We start from the raw sequence: 17,801 nt of genomic DNA on the forward strand, positions 1-17,801 counted from the left end.
ACATATGTGAAAAAGGGTTCGTGGTCCCAACAGATGAGTTCTTCACCATAGTAGATGGGTTTTTAGAAATACTAATATCCCAGTAGAAAAATGGGCAAAAGAAGGAACTAATCAACTCATGGAGGAATTAGAAATGTCTACAGTAAGTGCAAAAAAGATTGCTCTGGTGCTGATCAAAGAAATGCTTAGCCGTAGGAGGTCTTTATTGCCTACAGAACTGGCAAAGATTAAAAAGATTTATACCTGAGTATTTGCAGAAGTCTGAGAAAATGAAAACTACTTAGACTGGGTTCATAAACATGTAGTCAGTATGAGCTGTCAGGAGGCTAATTTGACAAGACCTTTCACTTCAGAATACATACCTTAAGGGACACCTTGCTGGCTCAGTCAGTAGAGAATATGACTCGATTCTGAGGTTGTGAGTTCAAGCTCCACGCTGGGGGTAGCTTACTTAAAAATAACATCTTAGGGGCACTTGGGTGTCTCAGTTCGTTAAGCAGCCAGCTCTTGATTTTGGCTCAGGTTATGATCTCAGGGTCCTGGGATTGAGCCCGACGTCAGCCTCCCTGCTCAGTGGGGAGTTTGCTTCAGGATTCACTCTCTCCCTCTGCCCCTCACTCTGCTCTTTCTCTAAAATAAATCTTTTCAAAAAATAAATTTTTAAAAAAAATAGAATACACAGGAAGTATTTTTATGGTACTGCACAGAGCTACGGATCTGTGGAACGATCAATATTAAATCAGAAGAATCAGTGTTAAAATATGTTAGTCATTTATGGTAACTCATTATAGGTGACTATTAATCATTGATTTGTCTGAGTCTGTTACAGTTTATTACTAGGTAATATGTGCTTCATTTAAGAGAATATATGTCACTCACATAAGTTATGAAACCTGAGAAATACCCAGGAACTCATCATCCCATTTAAGAACTCATATATTCCCACTACTGGTGCATCTACCTATATGCTTCTCCCCATCCTACCTATCTGTCCCTTGCCTGCCCCTTAGCAGTGATCATATTCCTGAATTTCATGGTTATCATTCTCTGGATTTTATTTTTTTTAGTAATTATCATGTACGTATCCTTAAACAAGATACCTTAGTTTTGATACTTTTTTTTGGCACTAAAAAAAAAAAAAAAAAAAAAAAACACCTGAATGTAATCTGGGACTTTTACCAATTCGGCATTGTTTCCAAACTGATACATGTTGTTCACATATGCCTAATACTCCATTGTATGAACACATCAAAACTTCGTTATCTGTTTTTTTTTATTAGTCAGTAGATTGTTCTCTTGTGCTAGTTTTGTTTTAGGAACAATGATGTTGGGTGCCTGGGTGGCTTAGTCTTTAAGCGTCTGCTTCTTATAGATCCCAGGGTCCTGGGATCGAGTCCTACATGAGGCTGCCTGCTCAGCAGGAGTCGGCTTCTCCCTGCCCCCCACCCCCCTACTTGCGCCCTCTCTCTCCCGCTCCGCTCTCTCTCAAATTTTAAAAATCTTAAAAAAAACAAAAACAAAAAAACAGTGCTGTTAGTTGATATTTATACCTGTCTTCCAGTGAACATGTATATATACCAATACAGGAACTGCACATTGTTCATTTCTATAAATATTGCCAAGTTGTTTTTATAAAATGTTATCATCTTACATTCCCACCAGCAATGTATGAGAATTCCCTTTGTTCTATAAGAAACTGTCAGACAACTTAATTTTTGCCAATCCGGTGGATAGAAAAGACCAAAATTGTATTTGGTCCTGCTTTGCATTTCCTTGTTTATTAGTGAAATGAATCATTTTTAACAGTTTTAATTCCCTTAATTCATACAATTCACTAATTTAAAGTTGATAGTAAGTTCAGTAGTTTTTGGTGTATGCAGAGTTGTGCCTCCATACCGTGATCTAAATTTAGAACCTTTTCATCACCCCAAAAAGAAACCCCAGATCCACTAGCAGTCTCTCCCCTATTGCTCCCTCTCTCAGCACCAGGCAAGCACTGATCTACTTTCTAGTGCTATAGATTTGTCTGTGTGGACGTTTTGTATAAATAGAATCATGTACATGTGGGCTCTTGTGACTGGCTTCTTACACTGAGTATAAAGTTTTCAGAAATCATCCTCTTTGTAACAGGTATCAGTATTTCATACCTTTTCATTACCAAATAATATTCCACTGTATGGATATTCCACATTTGTTTATCCATTCCTCAGTTGATAGGTTGTTTTCCCTTTTGGCTATTACGAATAATGCAGCTGTGGACATCTTGTGTACAAGTGTTTGTGCAGACGAATGTTTTCAGTTCTCTTGAGTACATACCTATTTTCCTAGGAATAGAATTACTGGGTTGTGTGGTGACTTATGTTTAATCTCTAGAGGAACTACGAGACTGTTTCTAAAGCAACTGTACCATTTTATATATTCCCATCAGCAGTGTACAAGGGTTTGAAGTTTTCCACATCCTTGCCAGCACTTGCTGTTAACGGTCTTTTTATTACATTGTAGTGGTATGAAGTGGTATCTTACTGTGGTTTTGATATATGCATTCCCCTAACGACTGATGATGTTGAACATCTTGTGTGTTTATTGGACATTTGTGTATCTTCTTTGGAGATATGTCTGTTTAGATCCTTTGCCCATTTTTTAATTTGTTTTTTGGGGCTTTTTTAAATATTTTATTTATTTGAGGGGCACCTGGGTAACTCAGTTAAGCATCTACCTTTGGCTCAGGTCATGATCCTGGGGTCCTAAAATCGAGCCCCACATCAGGCCCCCTGCTCAGCAGGGAATGTGTTTCTCCCTCTCCCCCATCCCTGCTCACTCCCTCACTCGCTCTCTCTCTCTGTCTCAATCTCCTGAGTGCTCTGTGTCTCTTTAATACATAAAATCCTTTTTCTTGGGGCGCCTGGGTGGCTCAGTGGGTTAAAGCCTCTGCCTTCGGCTCAGGTCATGATCTCAGGGTCCTGGGATCGAGCCCCGCATCGGGATCTCTGCTCGGCGGGGAGCCTGCTTCCTCCTCTCTCTCTCTGCCTGCCTCTCTGCCTCTTTGTGATCTCTCTCTCTCTGTCAAATAAATAAAAATAAAATCTTTAAAAAAAAAAATCCTTTTTCTTTTCTTTCTTTTTTTTTTTTAAAAACACAAGCACTCTGTAACTTTCGTTGGGACAGGACCCTCCCCACTTTCAAAACCGCGTGCACCATTAACTGCGCGGCGGCCACATAAATAAAATCTTTAAAAAAGAGAGAGATTTTGAAAAAGCACGTACCTCGGGGAGAGAGAGAGCCAGCACACATGCTCATGGAAGGGGCGGGGCAGGGAGGGAGCCCTATGTGGGGCTTGATCCCAGGACCACAAGATAATGACCTAAACTGAAGACAGACAGACTGAGCCACCCAGGTGCCCCTTAATTGAGTTTTTGACGAGTGAATCAGTTTTTCATGCCTTTTGTGTTGCTTCCCTTGTGAAATAACCTTTTTGCCCATCATGTTCTCCCTGTCTGTGACTTGTCTTTCCTCTACATTAAGATTTGAGAACACAGGAGTTAAATGTATAAATCGTCTCTTTTATGGTTAGTATTCTTTGTGTCTTGCTTATAAAATTGCTTGGAACCTTGGATCAAAAAACAGTTCTCCTGGGTTTTCTTAGAATAGTTTTTGTACTTCTGCCTCTTACATAAAAGTCCTTGATATACGTAGATTTGATTTTCTGGTATGGTATGAGTCAGGGATCCAATTTCATTTTTTCTCTGTATATACTCAGATGTCTTTTCTGTTCCACAGATCTCTCTATCCTTGTAACAGTATCATTTTGTTTTGTTATAAAGCTATGTAATTAAATCTTTGTAAAGGCAGACCTCTCTGCCCTTGTGGGGACCATAGCTACCACTCTTTATGTAAACTTTAGAACAGCTTTGAAGATGAACTGAAAATTCATGTTGGATTTTTGGTTGGAATTGCATTGAATCTGTAGATCCAGTAAGAGGAAATTTTACATCTTTTAATGTTCTCGCACAAACTTTATACTATGTGCCTCGTTTATTTCTAGTTAGGAAAAAAGTCTTCACTGTGGGGGAGAAATTATTTGCAGCATACACAGTTGATCCTTTAACAACATGGGTGTGAATTGTGTGGGTCCACTTACACACAGATTTTTTTTTTTATAAACATGGGAAAATTTTTTGGAGATTTGCAACAATTTTTAAAAACTAGCAGATGAACCATGTAGCCTATAAGTATTGAAGAAAATAAGAAAAACTAGGTTTGTCGTGAATGCATACTATTTTATTACTTACGATCATAAAATGTATACAAATCTGTTCTAAAAAGTTGAAGTTCATCAAAAATTACTCAGAATATACATGGCACTATTTAGTCGAGAGAAATACAATGATGTAGTATTAAATTATAACTGCATAAAATCGTCAACTGTGGTCCATACTGTATTACTGTATCACTTCCTAGCCACCTCCAGTTGCTGTTACGGTGAGCTTAAGTGTTGTGAGTATCTGCTTAAAATGCTGTGTGATGCTAATCATCTCTGCATGAACAGCTTGTCTCTCCAGTAAATTTGTATTGTCGTAAAAAGTGATCTCATCCAGTTCTCGTGTATTTTTCACTGTGTTTCATGCAATACCATAAGCCTTGAATAACACCATGGGACCCATGCAAAGTGCCACTAGGGACGCTAGAAATGCTCCTGAGAAGCTGAGAAAAGTTACGACATTATAAGAAAAAGGAGTTGCTTGATATGTACCGTAGATTGAGGCCTGCAGCTTTGGTTGCCCACCATTTCAAGACAAATTTATCCAGCATAAAGGCCACTGTGGGGGAAAAAAAAAAAAAAAAGGAAATTCATGAAGCCATCATGGCAGGTATGCCAACAGGTGTGAAAATCTTAAACTTTTTGCAAAGTACTTTTTTATCTTGTATTGAAAATGTAGCTTTGTGTAGGTGCAGGATTGCTCTAAGAAAGGCATACCTATAGAACTAATATGATTAAGTAAAAGCAAAGTCATTATATGACAACTGAAAACAAAAGCAAGATGAAGGATATAAAGCTGGAGAATTTAATGCCAACAAAGGATGGTTTGGTAATTTTAGAAAGATTTAGCTTAAAAAATGTCAATGTAACAGAAGAAGTAGCTTCTGTTGACCGAGAGGCGACAGACCAGTTCCCAGATGCCATTAAGAAAATCATTGAGGGGCGCCTGGGTGGCTCAGTGGGTTAAGCGTCTGCCTTCAACTCCGGTCATGATCTCAGGTTCCTGGGATCAAGCCCCACATCAGGGTTCCCTGCTCAGCAGGGAGCCTGCTTCTCCCTTTCCCTCTGCCCTTCCCCAACCACACCCCCCACCCCCTGCTCGTGTTCTCTCTCTCAAATAAATAAGATCTTAATCATTGAGAATATCTATTTGAACAGGTTTTTAGTACAGATAGAAATTCTCTATTATGGAGAAAAATGCCACAAAAGACATTTATTAGTAAGAAAGAGAAGCAAACACCAGGATTTAAGGCAGGAAGCTGTAGTCTAAGTCCTACTGTGTTGTGGCAATGCAGTTGGATGAGGACTCCTGAGCCTTGAAGGGAAAGGATAAATACCAGCTACCCGGTCTTTTGGTTGTATGAGAAAACCTGGATAGTGAGGACCATTTTTCTGGATTGGTTCCATCAATGTTTTGTTCCTGAAGTCAGGAGAAAGTACCTTGCCAAGAAGGGACTGTGTTTTAAAGTTCTTTTGATATTGGACAATGAGGATGGCCACCCAGAACCCTAGGAGTTAAACTCTGAAGGCATCAAAGTGGTCTCCTTGCCCCCAAACACAATGTCCCTAATTTACTTTCTAGATGAGGGGTCATAAAGATCCTTAAGGCTCATTACACACAGTTACTCTCTGGAAAGGATTGTCAACTATGGAGGAGAACCCCGAGAAAATGAAAGTCTGGAAAGATTATACATTGAAGAAGTTGTTACGGAAAAAGCCTTCATGGCCAAAATAGTAAATTCCTGCTGGAATAGTAAATTCCTACCTCTGTCCAGATGTGCCTAACTTCACAAGATTTACAATAGAAGAAATTGTGAAAGAGATTATAGATGTAGCAGAAAGTTGGGAGGGGTGTTGAAGGGTTTCAAGATCTTGGAGACTTGACATCAGACAGTCTGGCAGAAGCATTTTGATTATTCAAGACTGCTTTTGACTTTAATGACATGGACCCTTCTATGATACAAGCAATGAAGCTAAATCACACAGTGGAAGAAGGATTGGTACCATATGGAAACATTTTTAGGGAAATGAAAAGACAAAAATTTTGTATTTGTAAAGTTACACTGAGTGTGCCTGCCTCCTCTTCCACCTCTGAAATCACTGAAACAGCAAGACCAGCCCCTCCTCTACCTCCTCCTCAGCCTATTCAACAAGAAGATGACCAAGATGAAGACGTTTATGATGGTCCACTGAATAGTGAACAGTCACCACGCCGTACAGTTAATAAATTTACATTGTGTAGGTTTGTGTCTTTGTGCAAAAGTCTAGTAACTGTGCAGCAAGAACTGTAACAGCAGCAGCATCACCTAAGAATTCACCATTTAGAACACTGTGTATGAGACTTGTATGGAAGCGGGTAGTCTGTCTGTACATAGGCATAAGGTGAGTGGTATTTAGTATAAAGTTAATAATGTGGTATTTTGCTTACTGTTTTTGCTTTCAAAGAATTACGTTACCAAAAAAAAAAAAAATAACGTTACCATGCACTATGGCTCCCTCCCTCATAACTGGAGAAATAGGAGTATCAGCCTGTCATCACCAGTAAGTTTTTTTAATGTAACAGTGTCCCCAGTGCTGTTATGAATATGACATACCAGTGTGCCATAGATTTTTTCTTTGCCCTAGAAATTTTACGACGACGCATTCATTGAGCTAGGCTACCATAGCTGTGTCAGCTACCCTGCGTCACCATAAAGCAATCATAGTGCTGCTGCTTTGTTACCAGTGTGTGATTCATTATACCTGTAAACAAACATGAGTTACTTTTTCATGTTTTTTTATTTTTGATGTCTAGTATTAGTAATCTGCATAAGGTGTACAGTGTGCGTATCATGTAAGGTGTTATTAACGTAGGAAGACAGATCATCTTGTAAACAGATGACATACTTACAGTGTGAGAAATAATAGTGCTGTAAATATATTTTCTCTCCCTCATGATTTGTTTTGGTATTTTCTTTTCTCTAGCTTACTTTGTAGGGATACGGTATATGCTACTTACGCAAAACGTGTGTTAGTCAGCCATGTTGTCAGTAAGGCTTTCAGTCAGCGGGAGGCTGGTGGTAATTAAGCTTTTGGAGAGTCAAAAGTTGAACTTGGATTTTCAGCCAGTTAGGGTGTCAGTGCCCTTAACCTCTGTGTGTTCAAGGGTCAGTGATACTTAATTTCTCTGCACGGTTGTGGAAGTGCCACTAGGACTCGGCTCTTTTCCTTCTTCCTGTTTTGTTTTGGAAGGTACTCGAGTGAAATTACTGGTGTGTCGTGCTTGCAGAGAGGTCAGCTCTAGTTCTGCCCTGACTGACAAGCTGCTAGCCACGTGTAGCTAGTTATGTAAACTGGAATAAAATGGAAAAGTCAGTTCCTCCATGTCACTAGCGACCTATCCAGTGCTCAGATGCTGTTGTATTTTTATTTTATTTTATTTTATTTTATTTATTTGAGAGAGAAGCACATACAAGTGGGGTGAAGGGGAGAGGGAGAGGAGACTCCCCGATGAGCAGGGAGCCCCATGCAGGGCTTTATTCCAAGATTCTGGGGTCAGCCAAAGGCAGATGCTGAACTGCATGAGCCACCCAGGTGCCCCCAGAGCCACTGTATTGGATAGCACACATACAGAACATTTCTGTCAGAAAGTTCTGGATAGTGCTGCTAGAGACCAGAGGCTGGCAAACCCCTGTGGACCAAATTTAGCCCACCCGCTTTTCTGTAAACAGTGTTCTATTCGAATACAGTCACACTCTTCCACGTATATATTGTCAGGCCTACTTTCCTGGCACAAAAGCAAAGTTGAATAGTTGTGGCAGAGACTACATAAGCACAGACCCTAAATATTTACTGTCTGGCTTTTGACAGTGTTTAAATGAGCCTTCCTGACCATCTTGATTGACACGGGATATAACCTGGCCCTCAGGATTTTTAAAGCTCCCCTAGTGATTTTATTATATAGCAAAGCTTGGTACCACTGATCAGATAAGCTGTTCCCCTGAATCCCTGCTTCCGTGGCTCAGAGCTGGCAGAGTGGGTACTCCTGTGACTTAGATTTCTGAGCCCTTGACCTGCAAGGGATCGTTCAGGATTCATTATAGATTAGTTGGTTAGGAAATCCATCCTGTCTCCGAATCCCCCCTTTCCAGGCGGCTGTGGCATTCCAAGGCCTTGCACAGGCTGTCCCTCATTCCCACTGTGTGCATCCGGTTATGTGGGTCCACTTAACGTCCTTGGTGCAGAGTTCTCAGACTAGCTATAGCTAGCATCCATGAGGGGTTTAGAACGACCTATTTCAAGCTAGGAGGTTCCCCATCCTTTGCAATAAGTACTCCCATGATGGTAATGCTGCTGGGGGAGCAGCTCGAGCACCACTGTTTCAGAGGTGCTTCTCACATTTTACTGTGCATATGAATCACCGGTGGATCTTATTAAAATGCAGCTCCTGGCTCATTAAGGGTAGGGTAGAGCCCGAGACTGCATTTCTAACAAGCTCCCAGGTATTGCTGGTAGACTACTGTGAAAAACCCAACTGAGGGGGCACCTGTGTGGCTCAGTGGGTTAAGCCTCTGCCTTCGGCTCAGGTCCTGATCTCAGGGTCTTGGGATCGTGCCCCACATCGGGCTCTCTGCTCAGCAGGGAGCCTGCTTCCCACCCCCACCCCCCGCCTGCCGCTCTGCCTACTTTCGATCTCTCTCTCTCTGTCAAATAAATAAATAAAATCTTTTTAAAAATTCCAACTGAGTAAAGTAAAAGATCAAATTGGCTTCATTCAGTGATTATTTGGGCAGCATCTCATCTGGTAATAGAAAAGAGCTCCACCAAACCCAAAAATGAAAGGTTTTAAAGGCAGAAAGGGGGGCGCCCGGGTGGCTCAGTTGGTTAAGCGACTGCCTTTGGCTCAGGTTATGATCCCAGAGTCCCAGGATCCAGTCCTGCATCAGGCTCCCAGCTCCACGGGGAGTCTGCTTCTCCCTCTTGCCTTCTCCCCTCTTATGTTCTCTCTCACTTTCTCTCTCTCTCAAATTAAAAAAAAATCTTAAAGGCAGAAAGGGGGCAGAAAAAAATTATTAGCAAAGAATGCATTGTTTCAAGCAAGATCGCCCTCCTAAGTGGAATGGAAGGGCCCAGTGGGCAGATTACCTCACTAGTACTGACCAGATAATCTAGATTGACTAATTAAAGTTAAGCTGATGGGAGGCAGCTTTTGTCCATCCTTTTTTGGTATTCATAGATTGTGATATCTTTTGCTTAATTTCTGTGATATTCACAAGCCATGACTTCAGGTTCAAAATCTTTTAAGTCTGTCACTCCTTTTCTGACATTCCAGTCTTGGGGGGAGTCTTGCTTGATGGTTAGTGGCTGTGAACACACACGTAAAAGCAGGAAGTTAATTATTATTGTGAACAGGATAATCCCTGTTTGTAGTCCCCAAGACCTAGACCAATCAAAATCAGTCACCGAAAGACCCCGCTGAAGGAGTCACCTTTTTGAGCCAAGAGGTTTGTTCAGCTGAGTTGCAGTTCCCCAGAAGCGTTACTCCGGCAGCAGCGGTTGGTGTCGGCCGTAGCTCAGACACCTTCACGCTCAGCCAAAATACAATCGGGGGCCGCTCTGTTAACAAGAACAACTTCGACGAGGGACTCTAAGGATCTTTTTTGGAAAGTTCTTGTCTTAGTGGCTTCTGCAGTATTTTTGAGTTAAGGTTTCTAATCATACTCTCATTTGCATTTCCTGAGAACCAGAGAAGTATGCCCCTGCAAAAGGAGCTTATTCCTGAGTCATGAGTGTTTCCTAATAATTTCTTTGTGACTTGATATATAAATCCAAAAGAGTCAGCCAGTTGAGGTATCATTGTTCATTGTGGAAAGTTAGGGGCACAGCTAACCTAAGGCATTGCCCAGCCATTGCCAGCTAGCTAGGTATTCACAGGCCCAAGGGGAGTGGTAACCACAGACAAAGACAAACCCTGTCAGGGTGCAGACCATCTCCATTAAAGTGGTCATATTAATGGATTCATTCACAGAGTTTGCTGCATTTACCCATTCAAGCCAGGGGTCAGTTAGGTTTTCAGCACAGATGGGAAGAAAATCTAACTTGAAATAGGGTCATTCTAAATGACTTGCAAAGATGTGTGCTGCTGGTGAGATCTTTGAGTGAAAAGGGACAGGTCTGACCTACACAATCATGAGAGCTTGGGGGTGCAGGTGTACCAAGATTTACATAGATACTTGTGTCTGATTAGGCACCTAGCAGTTATAAATGGAGAAAGGTAAAAGGCACAGGATATTCTAGCCCTAAGAGTTGAACTTGGTATACAAGGTTTTTTAAGGAGGAGGGGGTAGTAACATTGTAGTGATTGGGAAGAGAAGAGAAATTGGTCACAGGGAAGACAGGGGATCTCTAGCCTTTTGGATAGATCAGACTCTTTGATGACAAATCCAGCAGTCTGAAAGGTTACCTTCCTTAGCACTGGCCGGGAGATAATAGATCTAGGGTGTTACCTTTCCAGGCCAAGACCAGAGTGAAGGAAAGAAGAAGGAAAAAAGTTTTCATGTTAGTTAAAGTATGAAGTCTTGATCCAGGGGGAAGCAGTCTACTTTGAAGTCACCTGCTTCTTGGCCTCATCACTTTGATTTGGCGATTTCCGATGTCTGGATGGGACCAAATGTCAGGTGGAGCCTTCTTTAGCTGTAAGGTGTTTACCCAGGGCTCAGTGCCTTCTAGTTTGGCAGCGGAATCAGTAGTGAGGAGCCAATTGGTAAGGTCTTTTCAATAGGTTCGAAGGCTACTTTCTTATGTTTCCAGAATACTCAATCACCAGGCTCTAGACCATGACTAGCAGGATCCTTTGAATTGGGAACCAGGAAAGCTTCACTAACCTATTGATGATAGGCTTTAGCATAAAACATTAAAAGACTTACAGTAGCTAGTCAGACCAAGTTGAAACAACAAGGGACCAGCAGAAAGCTGTATACCAATAGACCTTGGTCTACCAGTGACTGTCTCATGTGGAGTATGTTTGTTTCCCTAAGAGGGCTGCTGTGAATAGTCAGCAAGGCCAGAGGCAACATTAATTAACACCTTAGGTCAAAGGAGTACAGCTGTTTCAGTAAGTTAAGAATTTGAGGATCCTATTAGTTCTTTCAACCTTGTCTGATAGGATCAAGGGTGATTGGCTCAGTGATCATTTCAAGAGGCTTTTTTTGGGTTTTTTTTTGTTTTGTTTTGTTTTTTGTTTTAAAGATTTTATTCATTCATTTGATAGACAGAGATCACAAGTAGGCAGAGAAGCAGACAGAGAGAGGTGGAAGCAGGCTCCCTGCAGAGCACAGAGCCCGATGTGGGGCTCGATCCCAGGACACTAGGACCATGACCTGAGCCGAAGGCAGAGGCTTTAACCCACTGAGCCACCCAGGTGCCCCCATTTCAAGAGGTTTTCAAGGCTTTCATTAAGGCTTTTGTGATTTGCCGCAGGAGGTGGATGCCTCAATCACTAGAAATTATAGGAGGTATACCACAAGTGGAAAACGTGTTTTCTGTCTCTTTGCTACTGTAAGGCCATCAGCCTTGCAGCAGGGAAGGGCTTCGGCCTATCTGGAAGGCATGCATTCAAGAACATATGGGTAACCCCTACCGTGCAGTTGTTCAGAGGGGCCAGGAGGAGGAGGTTTGAGGCCTCTGGGAACAAATTTCATTTTCCCAAGATTGCAGACCTGACAGGTCAGACATTTAGATGCAAATGAGGCGGCAGGAGCAGAAAGAGCTCCCAGGAGGTTAGTCTACTTGCAGAAGTATTGGGTCAATTCTGAATTGAGATTTTAAGCTGTGTTTGGAGTTTACAGAGAAATGTCTTTTCCTAAAGTTAAATTCACGGAGGCTTCTCCTACACCTGCAGCCTTATGGTGGCTAGAATAGGCTGTAGCAGCGGAATCAAAGTTGTATGCTGTAACAGGCAGTGACAGGCCTGTGTTCATTGCCGTATTCTCGCAGGAGCATCTCCACGGCTTGGTTATCTCTTTCGTGCACAGATGAGGTGAAAGGGTTGGGTTTGGTAACTCTAGGACACGTGAATCTTCTAGTGCTTATTTTTGTCTTAAAAACGACTGCTCATGTTTATCTTCCCATGCAAGGGGTTCAGGGACTGAAATTTTAGTAAATTCATAGAGTGGGGAACCAACAGAGAAAAATTAGAAACCCATTGTGTGTAACAGCCAGCTAGGTTAGAAATCCACAAAGCTGTGCTCAACTTAATCCTTTTTCGAAATAACTGAATTCTTTTAGTGCTTAATTATGACCTGGGTAATCAACAGTGTCTAGAAATAATTGTGATTTTTTTCCTCAGAGACTTTATGTCCCTTTTCGGTGAACTACTGCAATAAGTATATCAAATCCTTTGTGGACACCTCTTTGGTAACTGAGCATAGAAAGAGACGGTCTGCATTTCACAGGATGGATTTCCCAGGGAACTGGAGGATAATGAAATCTTGGTGGAGTACATGGGGATGATAAGGGACAGGGACCTTGATGAATCCTTGAGGCCTGACTGTCCAAATATATTATTGATTGTTCCAAGTAAAAGAAATGGATATTGGCTGTTGAAGTCCACAGAGATGCTGAAAAATGCCGAACAAGTCTACAACAGAAAACCATTTGGGTTTGGTAGAACTTGTGACAAAAGGGTGCCTGGGTTCGGAACAGTGGAGAATAACTTGTTAATTGCTCTCAGGTCCTGGACAAGTTGCTTTTCCATCCCATTATGTTTCCAAACTGGCAAATTCTGCATGTTGGGAGGGCTGGAACAGGAAATTATTAACCCCTGGGCAAGGTGTAAGGCCTTATATGGCCTCATGCCTTAATAGATATTAGGGCAATACAGAAGTAGGTTTAGTTCTATCTGTCGGAATTTCTGTAGGCTCTGTACTTGTTATTCCCCCAATGTCAGGATTGGAAGTGGCCCACAGATTTTTCAGGCATCTCAGTTAAATTAGGGAATTTCTGTTGGAATTATCTCTCATCTCTATCAAAGACCAATCATAAAGAATATAAGATCAGGGATGCCTGGGTGGCTCAGTTGGCTAAGCATCTTACTTCGGCTCGAGTCATGATTTTGGGGTCCTGGGATCGAGCCCCGTGTTGGGCTCTCTGCTAGGTGGGGCCCTGTTTCCCTTCTCTCTCCACCTGCTTCTCTGCCTACTTGTGATCTCTTTCGCTCTGTGTGTGTCAAATAAATAAATAAAATCTTTAAAACAAAATGTAAGTTCAGGTTGGTCAGGAAATTCTAAGGTGAAGTCACATTAGAAGCAAAATATATTAGCCATTTTAATTTAGAAAGGAGATCTCTACCTAATAAATTGGGGCTGTATCACAGAGCAAAAAAGGCAGCTTTAGTAAAATGCCCTGTAGTCATTTGTACTGGTCGAGCTAGAAATTCTGTCAGAGCTTTACTAGATACCCCTGGTATATAAACCTTCTTTCCACTCTGAGGGATTTGTTGTCCGGTGAGAGTGGGGTTTATTATTTTTTTTTTAAAGATTTTATGTATTTCAGAGCATGTATGCAAGCAAGGGGAGGGGCAGAGGGAGAGAGAGAGAATCTGAAGCAGACTTTGTGCTGAGCACAGTTTGATGGGGGGGCTCAGTCCCATGGCCCTGAGATCATAACCTGAGCCAAAATCAAGAGTCGGGCATGCTTAACCAACTAAGCCACCCAGGTGCCCAAGAGTGCAGTTTAAAGTAGAAAGTGTAGCCCTGGTATCTACTAGAATTTAGCAAAATGCTTGATTAATTTTACTTTCCCCTTGGATGTTTACGGTACTATTGATAGCAGTTTTACTGGAAGGTGCCTTGGAGCCCTGTTAGTTTTGGAGATGGCCCATATGGGAGCTCTTCCTTGGGGGCATCGAGGAATTTGTGTAGGACCTTTGAGGACAGTTTCTCTGAAGTGCCCCAGTTGATTTCAAATGAGAAAATGGACCCTGGGCCAGCCATTTGATGACGGACTTCAAGGAGGGTATGATATGGGAGACCCGGTAAGGCCATTAGTGTGGCGGACCTTTGTTTATGATTTTGGTTCAAGTCCTCTCAGAGTGTTTGGCTGTGGTCACAAGTTCAGTCAAGCCAGTGGCCTCTCATCCTATGTTCTGCCTTTTTATTAACCCACTAATCTCAAGAAAAATCCATTTGCAAATAGGGCAGCTTGAACAGGTCGTATGGAATCTGGAGTGCCCTAGGAAGAACACTTCCAAACAGCCTTGGGATTCTGCCACAGATTCATCTTTTATTTCCATGTTTGGATAATAGAGCAATCTGTGCAGGCAGGGAAGACTCAGAATGGCTTTTTAAAATATCAGTTGATTTATTTCCAAAGTTTCATGGTCTATAAGAGGACTTCGTTGGTGATTGAGGATCTTGACTCTCATCCTTGGGATTATGCCATTCTGCTTCCCAAATCCATTTTTGGCCTTCATGAGGTTCTACCAACATGTGTACAAGCTGGTAAAGATCTGGCAGCCTGGGGTCATAGGCACTCATAAAGATTCTAAACTCTTCAGAAAACTCAAGGCTCTTCCGTAGGTTTAGGAAATTCTTTAGCTATGGCCCCTAGTTTGGTCTTTGACCAAGGAGTGAAATAAATCTGAGAAGGATCACTTGCAGCATCAGGTGATTTTATTATTAAAGGTAACAGTTTAATAGTCTCTTCAGAGTGGAAAGGTAATTTTGACAGAATGAATAAAACATGGGGCGGGACGCCTGGGTGGCTCGGTTGGTTAAGCAGCTGCCTTCGGCTCAGGTCATGATCCCGGCGTCCTGGGATCGAGTCCCACATCGGGCTCCTTGCTCATCGGGGAGCCTGCTTCTCCCTCTGCCTCTGCCTGCCATTCTGTCTGCCTGTGCTCGCTCTCTCTCTCTCTCTGACAAATAAAAAAAATAAAAAGAAACAAAAAAACAAAACATGGGGCACCTGGGTGGCTCAGTCGGTTAAGCATCTGCCTTCGACTCAGGTCATGATCCAGGGACCTGGGATCAAGCCCCACCAGGGAGTCTGCTTCTCCCTGTTCAGCTCCCCCTGCTGTGTTCTCTCTGTGTCAAATAAATAAAACCCTTTAAAAATTTAGTAAAACATGAGTACTCACATAAAGGAGGACAGAGAGGAGCGAGGAGTCAAGTCAGTCCTATTGTCCATTATTTTAGGTGCCTCTGTGTCTTTAATTTCTCCTCGGTCTTTTTGAAATGAATCTTCTAGTGAGGCTATTTTGGAATATTGAAGCCTTTTGGAAACCTCTGCATACCAATTAAAATAGGTATCCCATTCTTTCCATTTTAATTCAGGAACCCTTACTTTCAAATACATTTCTTTTTTTTAATTGAAGTATGGTTGATGTACAATATTATATTAGTTTCATGTGTACAACATAGTGTTCAACATTTGTATACAATACAAAGTGATCACCATAGTTCATCTGGCCACCCTCCATCACGGTACAAAGTTACTGCATTATTAACTGTATTCCCTGTGTTGCACATTGCATCTGTGCGGCATCGGCATCTGTGTGTCTTATTTATTTAATAACTGGTAGTTTGTACCTTTTTATCGCCTTGCCCTATTTTGCCCACCCCCTCATGATCCTCCCCTCTGATAGCCACCAGATTGTTCTCTGTATCTGAGTCTGCTTCTGTTTTGTTCATTTGATTTTTCTAGATTCTACATGTAAGTGAAGTCCTGGTATTTGTCCTTCACTGATTTATTTCCTTTAGAATAATACCCTCTTAAGTCCATCCATGTTGTCTCAAATGGCAAGATTTCATTCTTTTTGATGGCTGAGTAGTAGTCCATTGTATATATACACCACAGGTTCTTTATCCATTTATCAGTGAACACTTAGGTTGCTTTCATATCTTGGTGTTTGTAAATACTCCAGTGCGCATATGGGGCGCATACATCTTTCCAAATGGTCTTTTCATTTTCTTCACATAAATACCCTGTATTGGGATTACTGGATCGTAGGGTAGTTCTGTCTTTAACTTTTGAGGAACCTCCATACTGTTTAACATAGTGGCTGCACCATTTTGCATTCCCACCAAAAGTGCACGGAAATTCCGCTTTCTATACATCCTCACCAACACTTGTTATTTCTTGTCTTTTGAACATTAGCCATTCTGATAAGTGTGTGGTGATCTCATTGTGGTTTTCACTTGAATTTCCTGATGATGAGTGATGTGAGCATCTTTCATGTGCCTTGGCCATCTATATGTCATCTTTGCAGAAATGTCTGCTTAGGTCCTTACCCACTTTTTAATTGGACTTTTTTTTTTTTTTTGAGACACACACAGTGAGAGAGGGAACACCAGCAGGGAGAGTGGGAGAGGGAGAAACAGGCTTCCTGCCTAGCAGGGAGCCTGATGAGGGGCTCAGTCCCAGAACCCTGGGATCATGACCTGAGCCGAAGGCAGGCACTTAATGACTGAGCCACCCAGGCGTCCCTTTAATTGGACTTTTTAAAATACTGAGTTGTGTGAGGTCTATTTTGGACATTGACCCTTATCAGTTATATCATTTGCAAACATCTCATTTAGTAGGTTGCCTTTTCATTTTGTTGCTTCCTTCACTGTGCAAAAGCTTTCTAGTTTCACGTGGTCCCACTTGTTTTTGCCTTGTTGCCCTTGTCTGAGGAGACAGACCCAAAAAAATATTCCTGTTTTCCTGTAAGAGTTTTATGCTTCTGGTTTAAGTCTTTGATCAGTTTTGAGCTTATTTTTGTGTATGGTATTAAAAAAGTACTCCAGTTTCATTCTTTGGCATGTAGCCGTCTACTTCTCCTAGACCATTTATTAAAGAGACTGTCTTGGGGCACCTGGGCGGCATTGTCAGTTGAGTGTCTGACTCTTGGTTTTGGCTCAGGTGATGGTCTCAGGATTGTGGGATTGGGCCCCACGTAAGGCTTTGAGCTCAGTGTGGCATCTGCTTGAGAATTTTCTCTTTCCCTCTCCCTCTGTCCCTCCCCTGCTCTTTCTAAAATAAGTCTTTAAAAAAGACCATCTTTTCCCAATTCCATGTTGTTGCCTCCTTTGTCAAATACTAATTGACCATATAAGCATGGGTTTGTTTCTGGACTCTATTCTGTGCCACTGACCTGTGTGTGTGTTTTTGTGCCAGTAGAGACTGCACTGAATCGTGGATTCCTTTGAGTAGTATGGACATTTAACAATATTAAGTCTTCCGGTTTCTTGAGTGTGGTGTATCTTTCCATTTATTTGTGTCATCTTTGATTTCTTTCATCCTTGTCTTAACGGTTTTCAGAGTACAGGTCTTTCGCCTGCTTGGTTAAATCATTCCTAAGTACTCTTTTTGCTGCAATTGTACATGTGATTGCTTTCTTTCTTTCTCTTTCTCATGGTAAATTATTAGTATATTGAAAGACAACCAGTTAATGTATATTAATTTTGTATCTGGCAACTTTATTGAATTCATTTATCCTAATAGTTTCTTGGTGGAATCTTTATAGAGTTTTCTATGTATAGTTATCTTGTTGCCTACAAATAACGTTTTACTTCTCTTCTAG

At 41.6% G+C, this 17,801-nt stretch overlaps 1 protein-coding gene across 1 annotated transcript in view; it reads left to right on the top strand.

Moving 5' to 3' along the window:
• Positions 1 to 17,801, top strand: part of LOC111142205 (glucosamine (N-acetyl)-6-sulfatase) — a 55,196-nt gene that overhangs the window by 25,409 nt on the left and 11,986 nt on the right. The window lies entirely within an intron of this gene.

This window comes from Enhydra lutris, unplaced genomic scaffold, assembly GCF_002288905.1.
Source record: "Enhydra lutris kenyoni isolate GAN:26980312 unplaced genomic scaffold, ASM228890v2 scaffoldscaffold7, whole genome shotgun sequence".
Lineage (NCBI taxonomy): Eukaryota > Metazoa > Chordata > Mammalia > Carnivora > Mustelidae > Enhydra > Enhydra lutris.